General features: G+C 40.6%; 1 pseudogene; it reads right to left on the bottom strand.

Moving 5' to 3' along the window:
* Positions 1–220: 220 nt before the first annotated feature.
* On the bottom strand, positions 221–1,026 carry LOC116591096 (annotated as a pseudogene).
* Between the last annotated feature and the right edge of the window lie 15,734 nt (positions 1,027–16,760).

Genomic DNA, 16,760 nt, shown 5'->3' with positions numbered 1-16,760 from the left:
AACAAAAATGGGTAGACATTCTTTCCCACTGTTTTTTGCTCAAGGTATTCCCCCGCCCTTCCCAAATAAGTTGAGAACCATAGTATAAAGGGACAGAAAAGGAACTTCAAAAAACAGGGCAAATGAGCATAAGAGGAAAAAGAAAAAAAAAAAAGGCTGCAACTTGCTCTGAGGGTCTGAAGAAAATTAAAAAAGAAAGCTTAGAACCTTTGGTGTTCCATTAGTCAGCTTCTCCTTCCTTCCCCTCGTCATCACCTTGATCTTCATCTCCTGCATCAGTATCCTCCAGTCCCTCCTCTTTGTTATCATCTTCTTCTCCTTCCCCTTCATCATCCGTATCAGGAGCCACGTGCTACTCTAATGGGTTTGACCAGATATCATCTCTGATGACCTCTCCTAATTGGTATGCACCTGCATCAGAGTTCTGGTCAGTGAACCCGTGAAGAAGCTCTCTGGTTCCTCATGCTGCCTCTTCCTGCTGGCTTGACTCTGTGTTTGCCTTGAACATTTCCTGGACCACTTTCCAGATTTCCGTTTGATTTCAGTGGACTTTGAAAATGGATCACCACTCTCATTCAGATGGAAGTTCTTTGGGCAGAACTGTATTTTCAAAGCAAGGGTTTTCATCAAAATAAAAATCTGTTCTGTAACCTGATTTAATATCTTCACATTCTGTCACTTCAACTCTTGTCAAATACGGCAGCACCTCTTCCTCCTCCTCTCTAAGCAGCAGACACTTGTGGATGGTTGACAAATGTTGTTACCCCAGAATTTTAGATTTTGGCAATCAAGTATGACCTCTTCTGAAAAAATTGTTTGGCTGAGTTTGTTATACTTTGGCTCTACTTTCAAAACCTCACTAGCTTGCCTTTTCATTTTGTACTCCATCAACATGTTCAGTCACTTCTTGCTGTTCTTTTTCTCCCTTCAGGAAGTGCTGATTGGTTGTTGCCTCCAGCTTGGGGTCAGGAGACAGTCTCAGTTTCTTCTGTTGAGGAGGAGTGAAGACTGGCATTTGGGGACCATGCTGCGAGGAAAGTCAGTGAAACAAGGGCAGACGCATGTCTGGAAGAGGATTTAATTATTCCAGATATGTGTTTTTTTAATGTTTTATGGTTTTGTTTTTAATTTTATTTTTTTAAAGTCATCTCTATGCCTAACGTGGGGCTTGAACTCATGATCAAGAGTTGCATGCTCTTCCGACTCAGCCTGTCAGACACCCCAGATATATATTTTTTTAACAAGGAAATATAATATCCCAGATGCTGAAACCCAGAAATAAGCATGGCTAACATTTTAATGCATAGTTTGTCAACTTGAATATACTTTTAATCTCTGAATTACCATGTAGGCAGATCACCCAACTCTTCTGTCTAGAAGAAAGGCAGATGCTGAGAGGGCCAGCTACCAGGTTAATGACCTTCCCCACTACTCTCCATGTCCAGGAAAGCTCCGAGGGACCATATCAATCAGTCTCTAAACCCTTGCAAGAGTTTTTGTCCTGGTTGTTTAATCTCCCCATTTGTCTCCAGTCAAACATTATTCTAGTATTGGCCACTTGGCCCCAGATCATCAAGTGACAAGCAGAATATAAATATACAATAAAAAGGAAAGGACCTCCCAAATTTCTGAAAGGAGAAAAAACAACTTTCACTAAGGCTAACTCAGTGCAGCAGCTGGTCTAGTTCAGTGAGGAAGTACATATTCTGAACATGTGGGCACCATATTTTGAAAATTCAGTTCATGCTGAAGAAATTTACATCTACCCAGGAGGAAAAATAATGTCTCTTGGTAGATCTTACAAAGGCCAGCACTTGAAAGTGTATGTCCATGGATATGTCCAGACTCAATGTCCATATAAAATATACACAAATTTGCATATTTTAAGAACATTTACTAGAAAATTATATCTTAACTATAAGTAGTAACCTCAGAGAGAATTTAAAAAATAATTAAGGTTATAATTTAAGAATTAAATAAGATTTTTTTTAAAAAGCCATTGCTCAAAAATAAAAAGTTCTTAGAAATTAAAAATATGGTAGTTGAAGCAGAAATTTGATAAACATAATGAAGTATAAAGTCAAAGAATTTGCTGAGGAAAAAAAATAAATACAGGTAGAATGAAAGCATGAAAGAAAGGCTAAAGTGTAAAGTGTAAATCCAAGAGGCTAATGTCCAATGACGAGACAATCCAGAGAGAACAGACAAAATGAAAGGAAAACAAACACAAAAAATTTTTTAAAAATTTCTTGGTTGAAAGACATGAGTCTCTAGACTGAAGAAAGAGAGAAGAAAATGCTGTAATGCCAGACACAGTAAATGAAAAATGAACCTCAGTCACAGAATGATAAAATTTTAGAATATCAAAGATTTTGTTAAAGTTTTTATTTAAATTTCAGTTCATTAACGTATTCTGTAATATTAGTTTCAGGTGTCAATTTAGTGATTCAACACTTCTATACAACACCTGGTGCTCATCACAAGTGCACTAGTTTATCCCCAGCACCTATTTCCCCCGTTCCCCGTGTCCCCCAGTCCCTGCCCACTTCCCCTTTGGGAACCAGCAGTTTGTTCTCTATAGTTAAGGGTCTATGTCGTGGTTTACCTCTCTCTCTTTTCTTTTCCCCATATGCTCATTTGGTTTTTTCTTAAATTCCACATATGACTGAAATTATATAGTATTTGTCTTTCTCTGACTTATTTCACTTAGTATAATATGCTCTAGCTCTATCCACATTGTTGTAAATGGCAAGATTTCATTCTTTTTTATGACTGAATAATATTCATATATATGTGTGTGTGTGTATATATATATGTGTGTGTGTGTATGTATATATATATCCATTCATCAGAGGATGGACACTTATTCTGTTTCTGTAATTTGGCTATTATAGATCATGCTGCTATAAACACTGGGGTTCACGTATCCATATTAATTAGTATTTTTCTATCCTTTGTGTAAATAAATACCTAGTAGCACAATTGCTGTAGGATAGTTCTATTTTTAACTTTTTGAGGAACTTCCATGCTGTTTTCCAGAGTGGCTATACCAGTTTGCATCCCCACCAAAACATTCCATGCTCATGGATTAGAAGCACAAATATTGTTAAAATGTCTATACTACCCAAAGCAATCTACACATTTAATGCAATCCTTATCAGAATATCAAAGGTTTTTTAAAATCTAAAAATTTCCAGAGAAATAAAAACAGTCTTCTTTTTTTAAAAAATCAGATTGGCATCAAACTTTTCTTTAGCAATACCAAATGTTACAAGACAATGGGACTCTACCTTCAAAGTTCTGAGAGAAAATTATATTGAGTAAAAAAATTGATATTTAATCGAATTATTAATTAAATTTGAGAGTAGGATAAAGTTACTCGAAGTCACGGAAGGACTCAGTAAGTTTACTCCCCATACCCCTTTTCTATGGAAGTGATTCAAGGATGTGTTCCAGCAAAATAAGAGAGAAAACTAAAAAATGTGGATTTAAGAAACAATTAAGTCAATCAGGAGAAAATGAAAGGAAGACCTAGGGTAGAACTTTTCACCAAAGGAAGAACACAAAGGTCCAGTTTGGAGCTGGTGGCTCCAAAATGCGTCTGGAAAGAAAATGTATATGACCAGAAAGAATTCAGAGATTTGATACTATCTTGAAGAAGTTGGGATATCAAGTTGTAAAAAATGCAGCAATGCAGGAAATGGGGTGGGGTGAAAGAGACAATTACAAATTCCAAGAAACACACGAGACTATGTAAAAAAGATGTGAGCAATCTTTACATAGAAAAATGTTATATTACACACTGTTGATCATTTCACAGCTTTTGGAATCAATCCACAGGCCAGGCAAAAGGAAGACTTAGGTCTGGTGGTAGAACAAGATTCATGTTTTCTTTCTTGACAACGAAAGTTAAAATGACGCATTTGATTGTGGTAAGAAGGAAATGAGATGAAGGAAAGAATAAGGACATTTATATGTTCACGTGCTCACAAAGTGAAGAGTCAAGAGATACTGTCAATAGTGGATGGAATTAGAAATATATATGTATATATAAAATATATATAACACAAATATATAAAATATACAACAAATAATAAACAACAAAATACATAAAAAACAGTATGTGACAAATATATTCTTCTAGAGATATAATAACTGTCAAAAGAGCTAGAAAAAAGAAAGTGTTAAAAGTGTTTCCCATGTGAAAGACTGGGGGGAAGGGGTTCTTCAGGGTGGGGGCAGGGAACTGTTGCTACTTCATCTAAGCCCTTCTGGATTTGGTCATTTTTAACAATGCGTATGTGTGTCACTTCAGATGCACGGAGAAGCAGGTGCTAAGACAGGATTTGACATGCCAAAGGTTTATTGAGGAGAAGACTGTGCAGGACAGAGGGAGATAGGGGTAGGAAGAGACAGGGAGAGGGTCCAGCTGTGATCGGGTCCTCTACCTGCGAAGGTAGAGGAGGAAGGAAAGATCAGAGAGGAAGAGCCTCAGACCCTGGAGCAGTTCTCAGAAAGCCTTGCCGGGCTGATGGGGAGGTTCTATGCAAAAGTTGCCCGAGAAAAGAATCCTGTGTCAGGCAGGGAGGACCAGCGCTGGTACCCTGGTACCTCAGGAGAGTTCATTCCGTCAATGGCTGCCAGCAGCCCAGAAGAGTGGGGCTCATCGAGGATGTGGCAGCTGGGCTTGTCATTCTGCCAGGCACCCCCAACAGGTTCTCTTAAAGGGACATCTGAAAAGTATCTCCACGGCTGCCATGGCAGGTATTGATTTGATCTGTACCTTGTTCAAAAGGTGATTAAAAGGAGAATAAATTCCTCTAATCAACAGGTGAAATGAATAAACACTCAGAGTAGCACAGCCTCCTCTTTTGCTTTTTCATTTTTTTTCAACAATTCTATCCATCACTCCAGCTCATCAGGATAAGTGTGTTCTTACTCCCCTTTCCCTCTTCCACCCATCCCTCCCCCCACCTTCCCTCTGACAACCACCAGCTTGTTCTCTGTATTTAAGAGTTTGGTTTTTTATTTCTCTTTCTCTCTCTCTCTCTCTTTTTTTTTCTTTTGCACAGTCTTTCATAAAGTCCATCACTCACCTAGTTGGTACTATTCATTCTGCATTCATTTTTTGTTCAAAGGTGTTGCATTAAGCAGGTTAAATTTGGTTATTTTTTCTTTTTTTTTTAAGATTTTATTTATTTATTTGATAGAGAGAAAGAGAGCATGAGCAGGGGCAGACGGAGAGGGAGAAGCAGACTCCCCACCCAGCAGGGACCCCAATGCAGGACTCGATCCCAGGACCGCATGATCTGAGCCGAAGGCAGATGCTTAACCAACTGAGCCACCCAGGTGCCGTTTTTTTCTTGATGGAAGGGTCATAGTGAAAATATCCATAGAGTCAAGGAATGGGAGTCAATGAAGGAATAGAGTCAAAGGATGGAGTCAGCAAAGAGGAGGAACTCTTGAGCACCTATGGATTTGAGTGAAACAGTCTTAGCAATTACATAAAACCATGTAGAATAGATTAAGCTCATTTGAGGCCCTCTAAGTCTGTGACTCTCCCAGCTCTGAAATTCCCAATGACTTCACACATAAGATTAATAAATAATAAATAAATTCTGTTTACAGTACAAAGCAATTGAAAATTGCAGTCAAATTGAAAAATGCAGTCTTAAACATGCATCTTTTGCAATTTGGAGGCCAAGATGTATATCCAATGTCTTACATCCTGAATCATACAATTTTGGGGGCCCAATCAAAAAAAAAAGAAAGAATACAAAATTTATGAAAATAATATGCTGGTGACCACTAGATACCACCTTGGATTAAGGAAAGTATAGGCATGCTGAAGGGCAGGAGTAGAGTAGCAAGAGATGGCAGTCTTAAGCAATTGTGATTAAAGGTTCTCACTTTTGCAAATTTTCTATAAATCCATGACCATGTGAACATATTGCTAACACCCCTCCCAAGGTCTTGGAAAAGGCCCTGCTGTTTATGCTTCATCAGCATCTTAATAAATTCACATTTCTCTGCAGCCCTATTTGAAGAGGAGTGTAGTTTCTGTTAAGAAGTTCGTGGATATAAATATGAGTTGCTGGGCAGGGAGTGGCCCTTTACACACATGTTAGTACTGAAAATAAAAAGAATGTGTGCAGAGACGACTGGTCGTTGGTATAAATCATCTTCCATGTGTCTGGCGCTCCCAGGCACCAATCACTCCCTGCCAGGCTCTGGCTCCAAACCCATGACACTCTCACGGGCCTCCTGAACACTCAGGGCAAAGTCACATCTGATTTCCCTGGGAACCTGTCACTCGAAGCAGGGAGCTGAATGACAAGAGCGAGCAAGGCACATTATTGGGCTTTGTTATTAAAGAAAATGAATTTGGCTTATTGAAAGCATGGCATATAGTGTATGGCCACAAGTTCTTTTCAAACAAAAGAAAGAAAGAAAGAAAGAAAGAAAGAAAGAAAGAAAGAAAGAAAGAAAGAAGAAAGGTAGGTCAAGTGTTAACAATAGTTCTCTCGTAGTTGAAACTATGGGTAACTTATTTTAACTTTTCCTCCACATTTTCTTTAATAAGCATGTATTACCTTTAAAATGAAAAATAAATTTTAAAAGCACTTAGAGGGTGCCTGGGTGGCTCAGTAGGTTAAGCATCTGACTCTTAATTTCACCTCAGGTCATGATCTCAGGGTCATGGGATCGAGCCCTCATCCGACTCCATGCTGAGTGTGGAGCCTGCTTAAGATTCTCTCTCTCCCTGTCCCTCTACCCTTGCCCTCTGCCCCCTTCCTCCACTGCTCACAGTGGCATGCTCTCCCTCTCTCTCCCTAAAAAAATAAAAAATAAAAAGCATTTAGAAAAAAATACATTAACTTTATGTTTATGCATATACAATATATGTATTAATTACTGCATGAGCTATGCAAGGAACTAAGGAGACTTACAACTTCCCAAGACTCCCAGTAAGAATATTTCACATACAAGATATCATGAGTGTGACATAAGAACCAGAAAAAGCAATGAATCTCAGGTTTAAAAGGACCCCTCTATTCATTATCTATTGCTACACAGCAAGTTACTCCAAAACTTAGCAGCTCAAACTAACAAACCTTTATTATTTCACACAGTTCCTGTGGGTTAGGAATCTGGATATGACTTAGCCGAATGGTTCTGGTTCAGGGTCTGTCAAGGTGGCAATCGAGCTGTCTGGCAGAGGCTGCAGTCATCTGAAGGCTGCACTGGAGGTTCTGCCTCAAGATGGCTCATTCATATGGCTGTTGGCAGGAAGCCTCAGTACCTTGCCACATGATGATTCACAGGGCTGCCTGACTATCCTCACAACACAACAGCTGGTGTCGCTGGGAGGGAATGATCGAAGACACAAAGAGAGAGATTGAGAGGCAGCAGCCGGAATGTCTTCTGTGATTTGGCCCAGGAAAGGATATACCATTACTTTGGCCATATTGTTTTGTCACATAGACCAATCCTGAAGCAGTGGATTGCTGGAGGTGGCTATGCAGGGCATGAGGCAGGGATCACGAGGGGACCTCGATGTTCTAGCCCCATAGCATCCTTACGAAACAAAAACTTTGCCATACAATGAGCAATATTGAGATTGTGAAGCAAAATAACTTAAGCATTTGAAGGAAATAAGTATTGGAGCCCTATTTCATATTGTGACTGATCTGTGATCTGAAAATTTTAAATATTACTGGTTATGGGTATAATGTGACTTCTTAAAATGTCATTTGGTTTCACTTCTTGGAAAGTTACAGAAGTTTTTTCCCACACCCTTCAGAGAAGATTGGATAGGACAAAGTAGAGTTTTTTATATTTTTATTTTTTAACCTTAACATTTTGATTGCATGGTTGTCAATATTTTTATAGGAAAAAAACAAACATCCTTACTGGTTGTTTTCAGACTGGCTAGATGTCTAACTGATACAAAATAATTCACTTTCCCCATCAAATCTGTAGTGCCCTCCACAGATTCCAACATAGGGAAAACGCAGCTCATGAAATCAACATAGAAGCCATATTGTTAAAAAATCAATAAGCAGAATGGAAGGTTGTCTGACTTGGGATTTTTTTCCCAAATGAGTTAATTTATTTAGGTGAAAATACTTATAGATAACATCAAAATTAAACCCAATACATTTAATTAGTTGCCTTTAATAATAAAAGTAAAAATATGTGAAATGAGAAATTCTGAAATTCGAAACATAAGATTAGAGAAACACCAGGGCAAATGCATCACTTCCTCAGGGCTACTCCTCATCAGAAAGGGAATGGGAGTCAGTCAGTATTTGCCATTACCTACGACAGACCCTTCAAGACCAGGAATTCTCTTGTATTCATTCCAAATCCCAAATGCCCAGTAGAATGCCAGGCACAGAGAGGTCATGAAATATTTGCTGAATGAGGAAAGGAAGGGAAAAAGCAATAAATGTGTTGAGGGAAATGATACGACTACAAAGGCCATTCTCATTCTAATTCCCAACTTTTCCCTTGCCTTCCCCCTTCCCAACTTCCCCTGACTTCAAAGAGAGTCCCCAGTAATGGAGGTGAACTCAGCATTGGCATCAGTAAATCACCATCCAGATCCCCAATGGCTCTCGACTTGTCATTCCACCAAGTCCAATTAATGCCCTGTTCAAACTGATATTTTAAATTCTAGTCCATAATACTAAAGGAAAATGAATCTGCCCAACTTCTTGTTTGTGGTATCTATTTTCAATACCATTCCATACATTTCTCTGCATTTACTCTCTCCCCCAGTGTAAGAATGTAATATGGATTCTAGCACCTATGGACTCTATCTCCTGCCTTTTTGCCTGGCTGGAAAGCCGCTTACTAGTTCTTTGTCTTCTTCCAGTAACAGATTTTCTCCCAGGAACCTGCACCTTTGCCATTAAACTTCCCAGCAAGTTCAAAGGCACCCTCAGCCCCACAAGATCTGCCAGTTAACCTACAGTTAACCTACCTACAGCTAGATGGTACTGTCTTTGAAAATACAGTCCTTCCCAGGGTCAGCTTTTCTCTAGCTCAGGATAAATGAGGTTTTATCAAGCTGTCAAATCCCTGGATTTTGGCATAGCTTGCAAAAGGGTGTTGAAATATTCCCAAAGGATGAACCCTCTTGAACTACAGAATCACTGAGGGGAAAGGAATGCAGGCAGGTCTGACAGGATCTGCAGCTTTCCCCTGATTTATTGCACCTTGCTTTATAGGGACTAAATGCTCCTTCTGGTGAGTTCAGTAAAGATGAGACACTCTCTGTGAATCAAGGATTTCACCATATGCAGTTGGGTCATGCTTATCAAAACTCAGGTGTGCTCATCACTGAATCAGTAACCTCATTATTCATGTGGTTTCAAGCTGTTTATTCCAGCACGTACTATACCCCTCCAGTATTTTTTTGTTTGGGCTGAGATTTTCTCAGGTACCACTACAATTTCTGATAAGCTATTCAAAGTTTAAAGTATGTTTTTTTGTTGTTGGTGGTGGTTTTGTTTTTTTTTAAAGACAGGGGCCTACAACTCCAAGTACAGGGTGGTCCAGGATAAATCAGATCCACGAAAAATATAAAGATTATGGCTGATCTTTTTGTTATTGTTGTTAGAAGAGTGATTGTTCCAAATTACAAAAAGAAGAAGAAAAGAAAGACAGCTATGAGAAATAATTCTGGGAGAGTCTTTTGCTAGGATTTCTTTTAGTCTTCTTTAAAAAACATAATATTTTGAACTTTTTCCCTTAATATATTACAAGCTTTTGCTACAAAAGTCTATTTTTTGCTACATAGTCTACTTCATAATTATGGCTTTTAGGGGTGGCTTTGACAGGGACAGGTTTTAGTGAACAAACTTAGGCTGGGAATAGTAAAAAAAAAAAAATTGAAGCCTTCACATATTTTTAGTTATATTATTTTTCATCACTGTATTTCATCATTGAATTATTTCTTATATGTATTTTAGAGTATTGCTATTCCAAGTAATACTGAATAATATATCACATATGTTGAAAGAGAAATTCTAACCTTGTTTTTTTTTTTTTTTAAGATTTTTATTCATTTGGCAGACAGATCACAAGTAGGTAGAGAGGCAGGCAGAGAGAGAGAGGAGGAGGAGGCAGGCTCCCTGCTGAGCAGAGAGCCCGACGTGAGGCTCGATCCCAGTACCCTGGGATCATGACCTGATCCGAAGGCAGAGGCTTTAACCACTGAGCCACCCAGGCGCCCCTCTAACCTTGTTTTAAAGTTTATTTATTCAACCAGGTATCAATGATACTTTTCATCTTTTTTTCTCAAAAATTAAAGAATCCAGTCACATCAAAGAAGATGAACTTCCAGAACTGAGTTTTATATGGAAACTGGTTAGTCTGGATGTGTTCTCCAAAGTATAATAATGCTTTGCCAGGACCAATGCAGGGTGAGAAGATCTTAAGAGAATCTAATGAATGACACAATGCAGACAGCCTATCCCAAGTCCTCAGCCCTCAAAACTCAAACGCAGCATTCCATTTGGTCCTTTGTAAAGTTTACTAAGAATAAGGTAATGTGTTGAATGACTTTGGAAACTGAGGCAAAGATGAAAGGAGCAGCGTCTTCTGTTTTGTTTCTTTACAGTTGATATCTTCCCATATAGAGAGGGAAAGAAATATGCAAGAAGACAAAGGGCAGTGTTTTTAATAAACCTTGGCTGCTTTTCTGTAGAATTAATGCAAACAATGTTATCTCTTTGGGGGTCATTTTCAAAGCAAGGGGGAAGAAATAAATTGTCAGGATCCCATAAGGTACTTGGAAAATAGAGTCTTTCCGCGCTCTAACTCAGCTAGGGGGAAAAATTTGAGCAAAAAAGGCAAGATTTCACTCAGATCTGCTTCATGTTACAGGAAGGAAGGAAGGAAGGAAGGAAGGAAGGAAGAAAAGGAAGAAGGGGGGAGGCAGAGGGCAAGGAGGGGGGATGGAGGGAGAGGGGGAGAAGGGAGGGATAGATCAGTGGGAGGGAATGGGAAAAACCCTCTCCAAGTCCATACCCTGTATCAGAGCATTTACAGTGCACTTTAAAAAAGAGACTTTGAGATTTGTTTCTTTAACTATACAAATTTGAGTTATGGGATTTTAGTGAGGAGAGAAAATTCTATATCTATTTTCTGACATGATATGAAAACCTAAGTGAGCCTAGAGACCCTGCTGTCAAGCTGGCTGCCACTGGGCTCCCAAGGAAGGAAATCCTTGGGAAGGATTGTAACTTTATGGTCTTGTCCTCAGCAACTCAGATGTGCATCATTCCAAGATGCATTTCTACCTCGTGGGTTAAAATAACCAGCAAAACGTCTTGCCCCTCAGAGGGGCACATTTGGAAGGAAAAGAAGACAATGAATGTACTTGGGCCACATTCTATCTTAGAATAGCTACGAGGAGCTGCCACAGAAACAGAAATAGGGCACATCTGACAGGTTCTGGGTTTTCTTTCAAAAACAGGATAGACCAGGCTTTCTCAAAGGGCCACTGAAGTTTGCAAAATTCTCGTCTGCCCCTGGCTGATTGAGCGAAACAGAGCCAACTCATAACTTGGATTGGGAAATCATGTGAAACTTCTTTATGCCATTTTTTATTTTCTCTCTTTAACTCCCTATCAGACATTAAGCAGAGGTTGCATCTGAGTCTGGAGCTGGTTTACATTCATACTGGAAGTCAGACTCAATGTGGGGTGAGAATCCAGGTCAACTGAAGTAAAATCTTTGTGAACAAAATAACCACTGTATGTCCTTCCTCAAAGACTACAAGCGCCTGAGCAGTTCTCATAAATCCAGGCTGCACTGAAAGGGTTGATCCAAGCCTTCCACCAGTAGCTTGCATCCACATGCATCAGATTCAGCTGTCTCTTAAATCTGCAAAATGTTATCTGTCTCACCGTGCACAAACTGCTGTCCCGGGCTGTATTCAATCCAGATGGGCGGCTTCTCCACTTCCTGACTTCCCTGCTATTACAAGTATGAATATTTTGAAACCAGGCAAGGAGAAGTCTGATAGCCCAACTAAAGGAGAAGCATAAAATCTTTTGGGAAAGCTTTCTAGCGGTGCCCCAGAAATTGAAAGTTTTATGGCTTCCTTGAACACTGGATGTCTGAAATTTTCAGCCTCCCGGCACGTGCATCAGGTCACTTTTGCAAGAGGACATCCCCTGGGAATGCCCAGGGCCACACGCAATTCTCAGCGAACCAGTTTGACCTCCACATCCTTCCTTCCCGCTCACAAAAGCAAATTAGAATATTAATGTGATATCACAGAAATAAGTGATTATCATAAAAATAAACTCTGACCTTAAAAAAATAATAATTTGCAAAGACCAGTAACAGCAATTTATTGTGCTAGCTGATCAGACTCATTGGCATTTCAGCCCTGATCTACTCAGACCACTACTACTCCAATCAGACCAATCAGAGCACTCCTCAATCCTACGGTGGCAATTGGCTTATGTGTCTACACAACCGTAGGAGCTAGGACCAAATCTTGGCCATCACTTTGTAGAAACCAGTATCCAGGCTACAGCAAGGATTCAACAACAGTTTCATTTATGCCTTGAACACCTCTAGAAGGATCCCCAGAAAACTGGTGTCCAGGGTTGTCCCTAAGCAGAAAATCTGGAGGACTGTGGTCAGTGAAACTTGCCTTTCACTGTCTTATTTGGTATTTGTGAAACTCTTTATCTATTTTTTATATTTATGTGAGTGGGTTAGGATTGATGTTTGTTGAACGAATAAACAAACAGATGAATGAACAGGCTACATCCAGAAGCACACGGTTGACGCCCGAATATTTTTGGCTGCACCAACTTAACGGCAGTGTTTTCCTGACCTTGAGTTTCAAATCCTTTTAGTGACTCATGTTATGTTGTGTGCCAGGTCAAGAGAGAGCTGACCCTCCAACTGACTCAGTGTGTCCAGACATTTTTAGCCTTAGAAGAGACAAAGAAACTGTCACAAAGGCTAGACTTTATTGGTTCAGTTTTGGCACACTCAGCAGAAGTGGAAAGGCTCACTGCTTTTCTCGACAGTAGATGTTGTAGCTTGCCTGCAAAGAACAACTGTGATTACTTCTTTAAGGTAAAGCTCAACCCAGGCCCAAGGAAAACTGGAATTCTTTAGAAAACAAAACTAAGCAAATATTCCCTTTGTGTCCCTAGCTTTGCGTCTCCTTTTAGCTCCAGAGATGCAAATTAGTATTCTTTTTTTTTAAATATTTTATTTATTTGACAGACAGAGATCACAAGTAGGCAGAGAGGCAGGCAGAGCGAGAGGAGGAAGCAGGCTCCCTGTGGAGCAGAGAGTCCGATGCGGAGCTTGATCCCAGGGCCCTGGGATCATGACCTGAGCCGAAGGCAGAGGCTTTAACCCACTGAGCCACCCAGGCACCCCACAAATTAATATTCTTATATTAATAATAATTAATTTTAAAGTTAATTCTTAAATTAATATTCTGGCTGGGCAGAACTTTCCTACTGCAGCAGGACTCACAATTGCCAATTGTATATAAATCAGGAGTAATGGTCTCTATCTCCCAAGGCTGCCATTAAGCCTAAATCAGCAAATGTATTTAAAACTCCCTGCAACATAGGGCTTAAAAAGTAGTAGTTATTACTTATACCCTACATCAGTCTCTTGGCCCTTTCATCCTTTAAATTGGCTGGGGAATCAACACCAGTCTTTGCTTTGAGACAAGCTTTGAGGATGACCTCCAGTGTACAGCTTCATTCTTGAGTTTAAGCATGTTTTATTCCCTCCTATAACGAAGATATCCTGGGTGTGATGTTTTCCAGCATGCCTCTTCTTTTACCTACAGTGTAAAGATTAGCAATAAGCTCACTACTTCCCCAATTCACCATGTCATCTGTCTGCTTATCATAATCCCCTGTCAGTCATCTTCGCTAGCATCACCTTTTATCCAACCCAGGTCCAGATTATATAGTTTGAGGGCTGCCCCGGTGCCGTTGGAAATTTGTCAGCCCTGTCGTTTACAGGCTGTTAGGAAGACCTTGGTGCTACAACCAAATTTGCAGCAGCCTGCTACACCAAAAGAACTTTTAATGATTTGTTTTGTTTTGTTCTGTTTTTTCTGGAGTTGGGGGATGAGGAGGCAGAGGCCAAAATTTCTGAAACCACAATCTGCGAGGTCCTGAATGTTCGGCAAGTTTGCCCAGGGTTGTGAGGACCTTGCTAGCTTGTCTGGCCACTGCTGTTGACTAGGCCATCTGCTAACGGGCTGGGGCCGCCAAGGGGCCCTGTCTTTCCCAGCATGGACGTGTGCAGCTCTCCCCACACTCTCTGCCCCAACAATGCCAAGAGCCAGAAACAAGGGCCGGGAGTGTTAGCAGGCCCCGCTTGAGTGGCAGCTTAGAGGGCCTTCATTGTGCCTGGTGCACGGAGAGCAGATTGTTATTCTGTCGGCATGAATTAGAGCCTGGGCAGAAGGCGCCACACTCTTGCCCTGGTGATGTCTTGTTGCTGGTGGTAAGGAAAAGGGGCTGCCGTCCTACAGAACTCCTGTGGGCCATGATTCAGGAATTGTCCTTAGAGGGCCCATCATGGGGGAAGAGATTTGTTTTCTGAATTTAGAACGCCTTTAAATTTCGTTAGTCTATTATTTCCCCCCCACCTTCTCTCCTCTCCTGGTACAAAATAACATCCTTTCAATAACCCCACTCGAGTGTGATTATAGTCTCCCTACTTCAACTTATCATCACTTGAGAATGTATCCTTTGCATAAAGCTTTATCAAATTAGGAGCTAGGTTGGGGAAACAATTCTCCCCATTGTCTGTTCAACTGTCATTCAGATCATACTCCCTGGTAGGTTCGCTGCGAGGGATTTTAGCCCAGTTGCTAGAAGAGTGAAGATTTTTTCCCCCAGACCTTTTCTAGACTAGAGGTTGTGAGGCATTAATCCATGAAATGACACTCTCTTTGTTCCAGGTACAGAAGCCTCTGTTCTCTGTGATTTCTCACTGGCATGAACTCATCAATGACCACTGCTAAAAAGTCTCCTTGACTTCTCTGCCAAAAGAGCTGTGTTAGAACCAGTGTCGCACGATTCTGATGGTGGAATGCTTTGTCCCATCAGAGACTGTATGAATACACTGGGGCAAACTGAATGGCAGGAAGTGGTGACCTAAGCTAATGCAAAGACCATTAGGGGGAAATTTTGTCAAAGATGCAGCATGCACATATCATCTCCTCTACCCCACCGATCCTCCTCCCCCCACCATCGCTCTCCAAAAGTGGAATTCACCAACTTTGAATGAGAAATGTCAAGTGCCGAAGCACTGTCTAGGGTATAGTCTGCAGTGTTTTCCACTCCCCTTCTCCTTCAGCTCGCCGCCCCACCCCCCCACCCCACCATTCTGAGCCTGTCGTGTCAAAGATACCAAAGACAGGGTGCCTGGGTGGCTCAGTGGGTCAAGCCGCTGCATTCGGCTCAGGTCATGATCTCAGGGTCCTGGGATCGAGTCCCGCATTGGGCTCTCTGCTCAGCAGGGAGCCTGCTTCCTCTGCCTGCCTCTCTGCCTACTTGTGTTCTCTCTCTGTCAAATAAATAAAATCTTTAAAAAAAAAAAAAGATACCAAAGGACATTGAAACTCTTCCCCACTGACTGAGCCTTACCACTGAGGGCGGGGATGGCAGGGAAGTGTGCATGAATTTCTCTAAGCCATTTTTCTGGTTCAAGCAAAAGGCAAAGGAAATGAAGGAATCTGGTGCACAAAGCACAGACTATGATTCTTCTCTAAGACGTGTGCCTACAAGTAGGCTATCATTATTTGAGTGCGAGTGTAATTAAAAACCTTTCAGCACTCCAGTCATCCTTCCTGTCACAAGGACAAGATGACACACTGCGAACTGAGCTAGGTTTGACGCTGTTGGCAAGGAAGGTAGAGAGGGCATCAGGTGAATGTACTCTCTTGGGCACGTGTGTATGCATTGGCAAAAATGAACCTTCCTCAACCAGTCTTGAAAAATATCACATTTTATTCATATAATTTTTATAAGAAGCAGAATTCAGGCATATAGTAACCTTTCACTCATGTAGTCACAATAAATATTTTTAGAATGCATAAAAAAGGAGATGCATTGTCGAATGGATGGATGGATGGTTTCTAGAACTCCCTAAATCTACCCCTATTCACATTTTACTTCTTGTTTATTTTTATTTTTTCATGTAAGCTCTACATCCAGCATGGGGCTTGAACTCAAGACCCCAAGATCAAGAGTTGCCTGGTCTACCAACTAAGCCAGGCAAGTGCTCCTCTGAATCTACTCGTAAACTCATGTACTTTTTTTTTTTTTTCAACTCATGTACTTTAGTGGTCCAATGTTTTAAGGTAACACTGAAAAGGAATGTAATCTCAAGTTGATAATAGGTTTTTCTTTTTTCCCTACTCAGTAGAAGGAAAATGAACATGAAGACTGGAGAAAAGAAACTATTTGCTTTATGTGGCTCTTGCTTGGGAAGCCTGATGTTTATTTCTGATGGTCTTCTCTCCAAAAGAAGCTGGATAAATGTGTACACTTCTGAGAAAACTCACTTCCAGAGCTTGTGAGACGATGTGTATGATGCCCGAGCTTGTGAAAGGAAGCTATTTCACAGGGAGAAGCTATTTCACAGGGAGAAGGTGATGGAAGAATGTTGATAGAGGCACCATACAGCTCCCAAGGCACTTCCTTCCTCTGGAAGGAAGACTGGAATCCAGATCTAGACCA

Source organism: Mustela erminea, chromosome 1, assembly GCF_009829155.1.
Source record: "Mustela erminea isolate mMusErm1 chromosome 1, mMusErm1.Pri, whole genome shotgun sequence".
Taxonomy (NCBI): domain Eukaryota; kingdom Metazoa; phylum Chordata; class Mammalia; order Carnivora; family Mustelidae; genus Mustela; species Mustela erminea.
The sequence above is the reverse complement of the archived record's forward strand: the minus strand, read 5'-3'. Positions and strand labels throughout refer to the sequence as shown.